Here is a 13770-nt window from a genome sequence, read left to right on the forward strand (position 1 = left end):
AAGTTTAACGCTATATTTATTTTAAACTATATTTGTATATAAATATATAAATATAAGTAGTATTATTATTATTATTATAAAAGGGGGGTTTTACCGTTTAATGACCGGTTTGTCGATTTTAAGATTTAAATTTAAATCACAGTTAAAACCTAATGTAAAATATTAAATATAAATATAACTTAATTTAAAGCGTAAAGTAAATGATGATAAATAAAAGTGCGATAAATAAAAGTACGATAATTAAAAGTGCAATAATTTGGAGTACGAAAAATAAAATGACGATAAATAAAAGTGCGATGAGATATAAAATAAAGGAATTATGCTTATTTAATCTTCCGTAATCATGATGTTCGACGTGTTGATTTTAATTTATTACCATGGGTTAATTGTCCTTTGTCCTGGATTATTCGATATTTCTATCTGGTTTTTGTCCATAATAGTCCATCGGTCATAAATATAAAGTGCGAGTGTCCTCACCAAATTACCCTTATACCCGAAGTCAAATATTCCAACTAATTGGGGACTTAAACTGTAACAAAGTCTTAATAATTTGTTAATGATTACACCAGGTTATCGACTGTGTGTAACCCAAGGTTTTAATACGTTGTTAACAATTACACCAAGTGTCCTTGTATGTAATCCACCCCTGTTTTAATGAGTCCATTGACTATTAATCCATTCCCGTGTCCGGTCAAATGAACGATTATTAGTATTTATAAATATCCCGCCCATCGTATCCGATCGAGTGTATGTGGTTATTTATAGATACGTCAAATTGTAAATTTCTATATTAAATTAACGAACTATCATTCAGTTAAACAAATATAAAGCCCATTAATAGCCCATAGTCTAATTTCCACAAGTGTCAGTCTTTTGTCCAAACCCCAATTATGGTCCAAAGCCCAATAACCCCGTCTTAATATTTAGTCCAACATCACGATTTCTTCGGCTTAAATAAACATAATAATAATTTAGCTACGAGACATTAATTTAAAAAGGTTGAACATAACTTACAATGAGTATTAATCCCGTAGTGTTATACGGACAGAATTTCGACTTACAAACTTAAAACATTCACCACTATAACCTTATTATTATTATTATTATTATTAACTTAATATTAAAATTATAATTATAAAATATAAATATAAATATATATGAGAGAGATCAGAGAGTTGATTGAATATTTTTTTTGTATAAAACGTCAAGCAAACTGCCTTTTTATAGGACCTGGCCTCACTGTTACAGCCATGCGATCGCATGGAATTTGGTCTTCCTGGCCATATGATCGCATGGCCCCTGGGACAGCTCACATACTTTTGTTTTCTTGTTTGCCGACGTTTTTATTTAATAATATAATATAATATATATAATTTTATATAATTATATATATATATATATATATATATATATATATATATATATATATATATATATATATATATATATATATATATATATATATATATATATTATATTATATTTATGTGCGTAGTTGACTTGTACTTTCAGCTCCGTTGCGTTGCGCGTTGAAAGTTGGTTCATGTCGTGGTTCCGGATTTTCGAACATCCTTTCGTACAATTTAATATCTTGTACTTTGCGTTTTGCGGCTTGTACTCTTGTAATTTCTAGACGTTTCTCATTAATAATTTGAACCACTTGGATTGTACTTTGTACTTTTTAGCTTTTTGGTCGTTTGCGTGTTCAAATCGTCGAATCTGTCTTTTGTCTTCACCTTTTATTATTTAAACAAATATCACTTGTAAATAGAATAATTGCAACTAAAAGCTTGTCTTTCTTGAAGGATAATGCTATGAAATATATGTTCGTTTTTAGCATTATCAATAACTCGCTACTACATACATATAACAGTTAAGATAGTCCCACTCACCTGATAAACAGCAAGAACTCAGAAGTCTTATATTACTGAGCTTTCTCCGTTCCCTTATTACCTGAGAATACCATATCTCAAGTTAGTACATATCTAACCAATAACATCATCAATTCATACTCTAAATAACATCATATAGCCTAATATATCCATATATGACAAGTTTACATGGTTTCCCATTCAATTGCAACTATTCCACGCGTGTAGAACGAGGCATACACGCTATTCCATTATTTTGACCAAAAATAAACTTTGATACAGTATTTCAAAACTTCACCATTAGAAATTAAATCTCATTACGTTTCCAACGGTAGTTTATTCATCAAAAACGGAGTTACGGTTTGAAAGTTACGGCCAAAACAAGTTTTCCAAAAATCTGCCGGACTGCAACCGTGCGGTTGCACCCTGCAACCGTACGGATGGACTTACAACCGTACGGATGCACCCTGAAACCGCACGGATGCACCCAAAATGTCCCGAATACACCCCGTAACACGGATGCATCCTGCAACCGTACGGGAGCTGTTCATCAGCATTAGGTCGCTGTTTTCGTGATTTTTAACCCTAAATCTTGTTTTTGCACTATTTTGACACTACAAATCACTTAGGAAACATATATAACTCATATACAAACGTTTTCTAACATCAGTTTGACATAAACAACACATTCAAATCACTTTTTGATTCAAAACCCACTTTTACCAAAACCTAAACAAAAACCCATTTTGCAAACTGATTTGGCTATGAAAATCTGATTATTTTACCTTGTTAGATTCGTGAAATCACAAGGTATGATTTCCCAACTTCAATTTAACACAAAAACGAGAATCAAAGGTTAGGGTTTTTGAGATTTAGGAGCGTATGCGTGTGTGTATAGAAATTTCCAAAAATGGAAATAAAAGAAGCAGATGCATATAAGGCACAATGGGGTTTCTTCATGAAGAGGAAACCTCTTCCGTGATACACACGGGTATTTACCAGTTATCTGAAATACGAAACACCACATTAAGTGATCCAAACGATGTCCAAATTAAATAAACAAACCTGTTCTGTGACCCTTGTCACAAACTGGTCTCAACTATATAATTAAATAATTATATACATATAGTTATTAAAATAACATATAATAACACACAAGGGCAATTAGGACAATTACCACTAGGTTCAATGTGAGGTTGTTACAAATCTATCCCCTTAAAGGAGATTCCGTCCTCGAAATCTGGTCAAGGTCAAACAAACGAGGGTAACGAGTTCTCATCAACTCTTGTGTCTCCCATGTTAGGTTTGAACCTAAGATGTGCTTCCACTCAACTAATACCATTGGTATTTGCTTATGCCGTAACTTAGTAATCTTCTTGTCTACTATTCTTACAGGCTCTTCCACTAACTTCTTATTCATATCAACTCTCAAATCTTGTAGTGGTAGAATCTGACTTTCATCGTCTACTTTGCACTTACGAAGATAACACTCATTGAATGTGTTATGAATACCAGCTAACTCAGCAGGAAGATCTAATACTACTGTCTAATCATTCAACACCTGTTGTATTTTAAATGGCCCAATGTACCTCGGAGCTAACTTGCCTCTTTTACCAAAACAAATGACTCCTTTCCAGGCGATACTTTCAAGTATACTTGTTCACCTACGGTGAAAATAACTGGCCGTCTGCGCGGATCGGCGTACATCTTTTGTCTATCTCTTGCGGCTTTCAATTTCTCGCGTGCAATTGCCACTTTCTCTGCAGTTAACTGTACAATCTCTGGACCCGCAAACTGTTTCTCTCCAGCTTCTAACCAATAAGTCGGCATTCTACAGCGACGACCATAGAGCATTTCATAGGGCGGCATGCCTATACTAGAGTGATACGAGTTGTTGTAAGCGAATTCAATCAAAGGTAGATGAGAATCCCACGATCCTCCATACTCTAATACACAAGATCTTAACATATCCTCTAACATTTAAATAGTACGTTCACTTTGACCGTCTGTTTGAGGATGATACGCTGTGCTGAGATTAACTCGAGTACCCAAATTCTCTTGTAAACTCTGCCAAAAATTAGACCCGAACCTCGAGTCTCTATCTGATACAATAGATAATGGTATTCCATGTCGAACTATAATCTCATTCACATATAGTTGGGCTAACTTGCTGAGTGAAGCTGTCTCGGTTGTGGCCAGAAAATGCGCACTTTTAGTCAATCTGTCAACTATCACCCAAATCATGTCATGACCTTTCTGGGTTCGGGGTAACTTTGTTACAAAATCCATCTTATGTGCTCCCACTTCCACTGAGGAATCTCAAGTTGACGTAATGACCTGTAAGGTTTCTGATGTTCAGCTTTTACTTGAGCGCATATATGACACTTTTCCACGTAATGCGCGATATCTTTCTTCATTGTTGGCCACCAATATAAAGGTTTCAGATCATGATACATCTTCGTACTTCCAGGATGGATAGACAATCTCGATTTGTGCGCTTTATTCAAGATTAAATCCCTCAATCCTCCGAGCAAAGGAACCCAAATTCTGTTACTCAAAGTCTTTAATCCACGAAAATCATCAATTAAATCCACTTTTTGCTTTACTAATATCTCAGATTTCAAATGTTCATCCTTCAAGGCTTCTAGTTGTGCTATCTTTAATCGATCAATCAAATCTGACACGATCTCAATTCGCATGAATTTTACATTGTCAGGGGATTTCTTTCGACTCAAAGCATCTGCAACTACATTTGCCTTTCCTGGATGATAACGAATTTCACAATCATAATCCTTGATTAGCTCTTGCCACCGTCTCTGACGCATGTTTAATTCTTTCTGCGAAAATATATGCTGAAGACTCTTGTGGTCAGTACAAATCACACAATGAGTGCCGTAAAGATAATGTCTCCATAATTTCATCGCAAATACAACTGCAGACAACTCTAGATCATGTGTCAGATAATTCTTCTCATGAGTTTTCAACTGTCTTGAGGCATAGGCAATAACTTTCTCTCTCTACATTAACACACAACCCAATCCGGCTAATGACGCATCACAATACACAACGAAATCTTCTGTACCCTCAGGTAACGCTAAAATCGGAGCTTGGCACAACAACCGTTTCAATGTCTGGAAGGCATTTTCTTGCTCATCGCTCCATCGAAAAGTTACATCTTTCCTGGTTAACTTGGTCAATGGACCCGCGATCTTTGAGAAATCTTTAATAAACCTTCGGTAGTAACCAGCTAAACCTAGAAAACTCTTAATCTCTATCGGAGTCTTTGATGAATTCCAAATCATTACCGCTTCTATTTTAGATGGATCGACTTTGATACCCTCTTGGCAGATAACGTGACCCAAAAACTGCACTTCTCTTAACCAAAACTCACCTTTAGAAAATTTGGCGTACAACCTTTCTCGTTTCAACAGTTCTAACACTTGTCTCAGATGTGTAGCATGTTCTGATTCTGTCTTTGAATAAATCAAAATATCATCGATAAATACTATCACGAATTTGTCGAGAAACTGTCTGCACACCCGATTCATTAAATCCATGAATATCGCGGGCGCATTTGTCAACCCGAATGACATAACTAAAAACTTGTAATGACTGTATCTTGTACGAAAAGTTGACTTTGGAATATCTTGAAATGTCCCGTTCATATTAATTATAAATGTTCCATATTAATTGATTTCGTTGCGAGGTTTTGACCTCTATATGAGACGTTTTTCAAAGACTGCATTCGATTTTTAAAACAACCATAACCTTTATTTTATCGATAAAGGTTTAAAATATTACGATGATTATCAAATAATGATAATCAAAATATAGCGTTCTAACACAACCATTACATAATGCTTTACAATAATATTACACAACAATATATGTCTTCGAATGCAGTTTTCAAACAATACTATACAAGCATGGACTCCAAATCTTGTCCTTAATTTAGTATGCAACAGCGGAAGCTCTTAACAATTACCTGTGAATAAACATGCTTAAAACGTCAACAAAAATGTTGGTTAGTTATAGGTTTAACCTATATATTTATCAATCGTAATAATAGACCACAAGATTTTATATTTCCATTTTTTGTAAACATCATCCCATATATAGAGATAAAAATCATTCATATGGTGAACACCTGGTAACCGACATTAACAAGATGCATATAAGAATATCCCCATCATTCCGGGACATCCATCGAACATGATATAATAACTCGAAGTACTAAAGCATCCGCTACAACGGATGGGGTTTGTTGGGCCCAACAGATCTATCTTTAGGATTCGCGTCAATTAGTAGACTGTTTACTAATTCTTAGGTTACCAAGCAAAAAGGGGCATATTCGGCTTCGATCATTCAACCATATAATGTAATTGCGATTACTGTGTCTATTTTGTAAAACATTTATAAAATTAGCGCATGTATTCTCAGTCCCAAAAATATTAGATTTTAAAAGTGGGACTATAACTCACTTTCACATATTTTTACTTCGTCGGGAAGTAAGACTTGGCCACGGGTTGATTCACGAAACTATAACAAATATGTACATATATATCAAAGTATGATCAAAATATATTTACAATATTTTTATTACATTTTAATGATTTGAGTTTGTTAAGTCAGCAGTCCTCGTTAGTAACCTACAACTAGTTGTCCACAGTTAGATGTACAGAAATAAAGCAATATATATTATCTCGAATTAATCCACGACCCAGTGTCTACAAGTCTCAGACTCGATCATAACTCAAAGTATATATATAAATTTGGAATCAACCTCAACCCTGTATAGCTAACTCCAGCATTACTGCATATAGAGTGTCTATGGTTGTTCCAAATAATATATATAGATGGGTCGATATGATATGTCAAAACATTTGTATTCGTGTCTATGGTATCCCAAGATTACATAATATATGTTAAAATACATGTATAATACAATATAAGTTAGTCAAGTTATGATTTGTATAGATTTGTTGCAAATTTCACGTAGCTACAACAAGCAAAATTATCCAATCTTGTTTACCCATAATTTCTTCGTTTTAAATCCGTTTTGAGTGATTCAAGTTGCTATGGTTTCATAATGAACTGAAATTTATGAAACTAAACAGAAAAAGTATTAGTTTATAGTCGGAAATACAGGTTACAAGTCAATATTGTAAGAGGTAGTCATTTCAGTCGAAAGAACGACGTCTTGATGACCATTTTGAAAAACATACTTCGACTTTGATTTTAACCATGATTTTTGGATATAGTTTCATGTTCATAAGAAAAATCATTTTCCCAGAAGAACAACTTTCAAATCAAAGTTTATCATAGTTTTTAATTAACTAACCCAAAATAGCCCGCAGTGTTACTACAACGGCGTATGTCCGGTTTTACGGTGTTTTTCGTGTTTCCAGGTTTTAAATCATTAAGTTAGCATATCATATAGATATAGAACATGTGTTTAGTTGATTTTAAAAGTCAATTTAGAAGGATTATGTGATGACCCGGAAATTTCGACTAAATTTAAACTTAATCTTAAATGATTAATGATTTCGACACGATAAGTAAAGTTTGTAAAACTGAATCTCAAAAATTTTAAACTATTCAAATACCCTTCAGTTGTTCTCAACGATTCGCGAACCATTATATGTAAATAGATACATATATATACTATAACTTGAAAATGTAACAAAGTTTTAATTGCATGTTACCGTACATTAAACTTATTGGTTTATATATCTATTTGAATATATATGATTTCAAGTTATTTAGTAAACGATAGTAACATTCGATTATTGATTCGATTGATATTTAGATAAGTTAACTAAAACGTTTAAGATGAACAAGTAAAACACTAATTTGCTACAGTATTTTCAAATTACTACAGTACCCAAAATGCTACAGTGTTTTCGAAAATCACTATTTGCTACAGTAAAATTTACTTTGCTACATTGAATTGCTACAGTAAAACACTATTTTAAAAATGTATTTTAACAAATAGTGAGACGATGATTTATAGAAGTAAATGACCAAAACACTCTAAAGTTTAAGATATACTTTGAGTGGTATAGTTTATGGATAACTTAAGGCTATATTTTGACAAAGGTACGTGAAACGAAACGTAAAATGCAAGTTTTCTAAAGGTACGAAAGGACATTCAAAAAACCGGAACCGGGACATAAGTCAAGTGATGATGTACGACTTATCGGAACAAAAATTACAAATCAACTATGCACGGGAATAAAATATAATATATAATTAATTAATTTAAATTATATATTATATATATATTATTTAATTATGTCGACAAGCATTAGGACAAAATTATGTGAGCTGGAAAAATGGGCCATGCGATCGCATGGCCAATGGCCTTCAGAACCATGCGATCGCATGGGGTCTGGGGACAGGCCACACCTATAAAAACTCGATCATTCTGCTTCTGTTTTAACATATATTACTCCGTATTTATTTTATTTATTATTATTATTATTATTATTATTATTATTATTATTATTATTATTATTATTATTATTATTATTATTATTATATTATTATTATTATTAATAAGATTATTATTAATCTTATTATTTTTATTATTAGTGTTATTATTTTTGCGATACAAAAATAATAATGTACATAAAATATTACGACGGAGTGCTGTCCAAGTAATTTTCAAAACGAGTTTCCGAGCGAGCTAGAGCTAAGGAAAATATGGGTTATTACCAAGGAGGTTATGGGAATGTTCGGGGGTATTTTTGTGAATCAAACCTCGTGTTTATCATCTCCGATGCGTCTACGTGCTTTCCTGCAATATTGTATATCAATATAAAACAGTGAGTTCATTGATCCCTTTTTATACATATTTTTGGGCTGAGAATACATGCGCTGTTTTATAAAATGAATACAAAAACTAAAACTGATTTGAGTGAGTTTCATAAGATCCCTTTTACTCTCTACATTTTTGGGCTGAGAATACATGCAAATGCTTTATTAACCGATATACAATATTTATATGCGTGAGTTTCATTTGCTCCATTTTTAATTGCTTTTGCAATCTATATTTTTGAGCTGAGAATACATGCACTTTATTTTAAACGCAATGGATACAAGTACATACTAAATTCTACACTGAGTTTGAACCGAAAATCCCTTAGCTTTGGTAACTAGTAACTGCCAGTTATAAGAACTGGTGGGCACGAGTAGTAGTATATGGATCCATAGGGCTTGATATCCCCGTCCGAGCTAGAGCACTAGCCTTTTAACGGACGTATGCTATTTGAGAAGCGTACACGTTGGTTTGCGTGTATTATTAAGATGATTATACAAAGGGTACAAATTATATAAACGTTAAAGTTTAGTTACCAGGGTGCTCAATTTTGTAGAACCGATTGATAAACGTTTCGGATGAAACAACTAAAATCTTGTGGTCCACCTTTTATGTAAAACCTATTGATAAATGTTTTGGATAAAACAACTGAGATCTTGTGATCAACCTTTACATACAGATGATTTGAAATGTTAAAACATATTGATAAACGTTTTGAATAAAACAACTGAACTTTTGTAATCCACATTGATATACGGATTATGTGTAATATTAAAACTATGAACTCACCAACCTTTGTGTTGACACTTGAAGCATGTTTATTCTCAGGTTTCTAGAAGTCTTCTGCTATTTGCTGATACGTGATACAAGTTATGTGCTTGGAGTCATACATGCTATATACAAGAAACTTGCATTCACCAAACCATTACCGTGTACCTTATTTTGACTCTATTGTCAACAAATGTATTATTGTAAACCATTTAAATGGTGATTGTCTATACGTAGGAATCATCAGATGTTAAAAACCTGGAATTTATATATTCATTTATGAATTACCTTTTAAAACGAATGCAATGTTACAAAACGTATCACATAGAGGTCAAATACCTCGCAATGGGACCAGATGTTGATGTATTCGTCCAGGTGGATTAGGACGGGTCATCACAGATTAACTTTTGTTTACGAACAAGTTTAGAATTAACTAAACTATGTTCTAGTGATTACAAGTTTAAACCTTCGAATAAGATAATTTTATATATATGATTTGAATGATGTTATGAACATCATTACTACCTCAAGTTTGGTGGATAAACCTACTGGAAATGAGAAAAATAGATCTAGCTTCAAAGGATCCTTGGATGGTTTGAAAGTTCTTGAAGTAGAATCATGACACGAAAACAAGTTCAAGTAAGATTTCCACTTGAAATAAGATTTTCACTTGAAATAAGATGGTTATAGTTATAGAAATTGAATCAAAGTTTGAGTATGAGTATTACCTTGAATTAGAGAGATATCTTACTGTAAATAAGAAAGATTTCTTGAGGTTGGATGATTACTTAAAATGGATTTGCAAGATTGAAAGTAAGCTAGCAAACTTGAAAGTGTTCTGGATGTTTTCTTGAGTAGTTATTTTGTATGTTGATCTAGGTTACCTAGATTGAGCTAGATTATGAAGGAAATGATGAAGAACACTTAGAACACTAAGAGAGTAATTGAGAGAGAGTAATTTGATGCATAAAAATGGAAATTAAAGTGTGTTTGTGGTTGGTGAAATGAGGCGTGAAAATGGAGTCCATATAGGCTCCATTACTTTGTTGTTTTGTTAGATATTTCATGCTAGTTGCCAAATGATGGTTCCCACATGTGTTAGGTGACTCACAAGGGCTGCTAAGAGCTGATCATTTAAGTGTATATACCAATAGTAAATACATTTAGAAGCTGGGTATTGTACGAATACGAATACGAGTGCATACGAGTAGAATTGTTAATGAAAATGAATGAGGATGTAATTGTAAGCATTTTTGTTAAGTAGAAGTACTTTGATAAGTTTCTTGAAGTCTTTAAAAAGTGTATGAATACATATTGAAACACTACATGTATATACATTTTAACTGAGTCGTTAAGTCATCGTTAGTCGTTACATGTAAGTGTTGTTTTGAAAACTTTAAGTTAACGATCTCATTTAATATTGTTAACCCATTATTTATTATATCTAATGAGATGTTAAATTATTACATTATCATGATATTATGATGTATTAATATATCTTAATATGATATATATACATTAAAGTGTCGTTACAACGATAATCGTTATATATATGTCTCGTTTTGAAATCCTTAAGTTAGTAGTCTTGTTTTACATATGTAGTTCATTGTTAACATACTTAATGATATAATTAATTATCATTTTATCATGTTAAATATAGTGTAACAATATCTTAATATGATACATATGTACTTAGTAAGATGTTGTCATAACGATAATCATTATATATATCATTTCGAGTTTCTTAATTCAATGGTCTCATTTTATGTATATAACTCATTGTTAATATACCTAGTGAGATACTTACCTATCATAAAATCATGTTAACTATATATATATATATATATATATGTCCATATATATATCAACATATAGTTTTTACAAGTTTCAACGTTCGTGAATCACCGGTCAACTTGGGTGGTCAATTGTCTACATGAAATATTTCAAATAATCAAGTCTTAACAAGTTTGATTGCTTAACATGTTGAAAACATTTAATCATGTAAATATACCAATATCATTATATATATATATATACATGGAAAAGTTCGGGTCACTACAGTACCTACCCGTTAAATAAATTTCGTCCCGAAATTTTAAGCTGTTGAAGGTGTTGACGAATCTTCTAAAAATAAGTACGGGTATTTCAGCTTCATTTGATCTTCACACTCCCAGGTGAACTCGGGTCCCCTACGAGCATTCCATCGAACCTTGACGATTGGTATCTTATTTTGCTTGAGCCTTTTAACCTCACGATCCATTATTTCGACGGGTTCTTCAATGAATTGTAGTTTTTCATTGATTTTAATTTCGTCTAAAGGAATAGTGAGATCTTCTTTAGCTAAACACTTCTTCAGATTCGAGACGTGAAAGGTATTATGTACATTGGCGAGTTGTTGAGGTAATTCAAGTCGGTAGGCTACTGGTCCGACACGATCTAAAATCTTAAATGGTCCAATGTATCTTGGATTTAGTTTCCCCCGTTTACCAAATCGAACAACGCCTTTCCAAGGTGAAACCTTAAGCATGACCATCTCTCCAATTTCAAATTCTATATCTTTCCTTTTAAGGTCCGCGTAGCTCTTTTGTCGACTCTGAGCGGTTTTCAACCGTTGTTGAATTTGAATGATTTTCTCTGTAGTTTCTTGGATTATCTCAGGACCCGTAATCTGTCTATCCCCCAATTCATTCCAACAAATTGGAGATCTGTACTTTCTACCATAAAGTGTCTCGAACGGTGCCATTTTGATACTCGAGTGGTAACTGTTGTTGTAGGAAAATTCTGCTAATGGTAGATGTCAATCCCAACCATTTCCAAAATCAATAACACATGCTCGTAGCATGTCTTCAAGAGTCTGTATCATTCTTTCACTCTGCCCATCGGTTTGTGGATGATAGGCAGTACTCATGTCTAGACAAGTTCCCAATGCTTGTTGTAATGTCTGCCAAAACCTTGAAAAAAATCTGCCATCTCTATAAGAGATAATAGAGATTGGTATTCCATGTCTAGATACAACTTCCTTCAAGTATAATCTCGCCAACTTCTCCATTTTATCATCTTCTCTCATTGGCAGAAAGTGTGCTGACTTGGTGAGACTATCGACTATTACCCAAATAGTATCATAACTACTTGCAGTCCTTGGCAATTTAGTAATAAAATCTATGGTAATGTTTTCCCATTTCCATTCCAGGATTTCAGGTTGTTGAAGTAGACCTGATGGTTTTTGATGTTCCGCTTTGACCTTAGAACACGTCAAATATTCTCCCACATATCTAGCAATATCGGCTTTCATACCCGGCCACCAAAAGTGCTTCTTGAGATCTTTATACATCTTTCCCGCTCCGGGATGTATTGAGTATCTGGTTTTATGTGCTTCCTTAAGTACCATTTCTCTCACATCTCCAAACTTTGGTACCCAAATTCTTTCAGCCCTATACCGGGTTCGGTCTTCCCGAATATTAAGATGTTTCTCCGATCCTTTGGGTATTTCATTCTTCAAACTTCCCTCTTTTAAAACTCCCTATTGAGACTCCTTTATTTGAGTAGTAAGGTTAGTATGAATAATTATGTTCATAGCTTTTACTCGTATAGGTTCTCTATCCTTTCTGCTCAAGCCGTCAGCTACCACATTTGCCTTCCCCGGGTGGTAACGAATCTCAAAGTCGTAATCATTCAACAGTTCAATCCACCTACGCTGTCTCATGTTCAGTTGTTTCTGATTAAATATATGTTGGAGACTCTTGTGGTCGGTATATATAATACTTTTGACCCCATATAAGTAGTACCTCCAAGTCTTTAATGCAAAAACAACAGCGCCCAATTCCAAATCGTGAGTCGTATAATTTTGCTCGTGAATCTTCAATTGTCTAGACGCATAAGCAATTACCTTCGATCATTGCATTAATACACAGCCGAGGCCTTGCTTTGAGGCGTCACAATATATCACAAAATCATCATTCCCTTCAGGCAATGACAATATAGGTGCCGTAGTTAACTTTTTCTTCAATAATTGAAACGCTTTCTCCTGCTCATCCTTCCATTCAAATTTCTTCCCTTTATGCGTTAATGCAGTCAAAGGTTTTGCTATTTTGGAAAAATCTTGGATGAACCTTCTGTAGTAACCAGCCAATCCTAAAAATTGGCGTATATGCTTCGGAGTTTTTGGGGTTTTCCATTTTTCAACGGTTTCAATCTTTGCTGGATCCACCTAAATACCTTCTTTGTTCACTATGTGTCCGAGGAATTGAACTTCTTCCAACCAAAATGCACACTTTGAAAACTTAGCGTACAGTTTTTCTTTCCTTAATAAAT

General features: G+C 33.5%; 1 pseudogene; it reads left to right on the forward strand.

Annotated features, from left to right (window-relative positions):
- LOC139842284 (rhamnogalacturonan I rhamnosyltransferase 4-like) overlaps positions 1 to 13770 on the forward strand; it is a 235488-nt pseudogene that overhangs the window by 56054 nt on the left and 165664 nt on the right.

The sequence above is a fragment of the Rutidosis leptorrhynchoides genome, chromosome 4, assembly GCF_046630445.1.
Source record: "Rutidosis leptorrhynchoides isolate AG116_Rl617_1_P2 chromosome 4, CSIRO_AGI_Rlap_v1, whole genome shotgun sequence".
Lineage (NCBI taxonomy): Eukaryota > Viridiplantae > Streptophyta > Magnoliopsida > Asterales > Asteraceae > Rutidosis > Rutidosis leptorrhynchoides.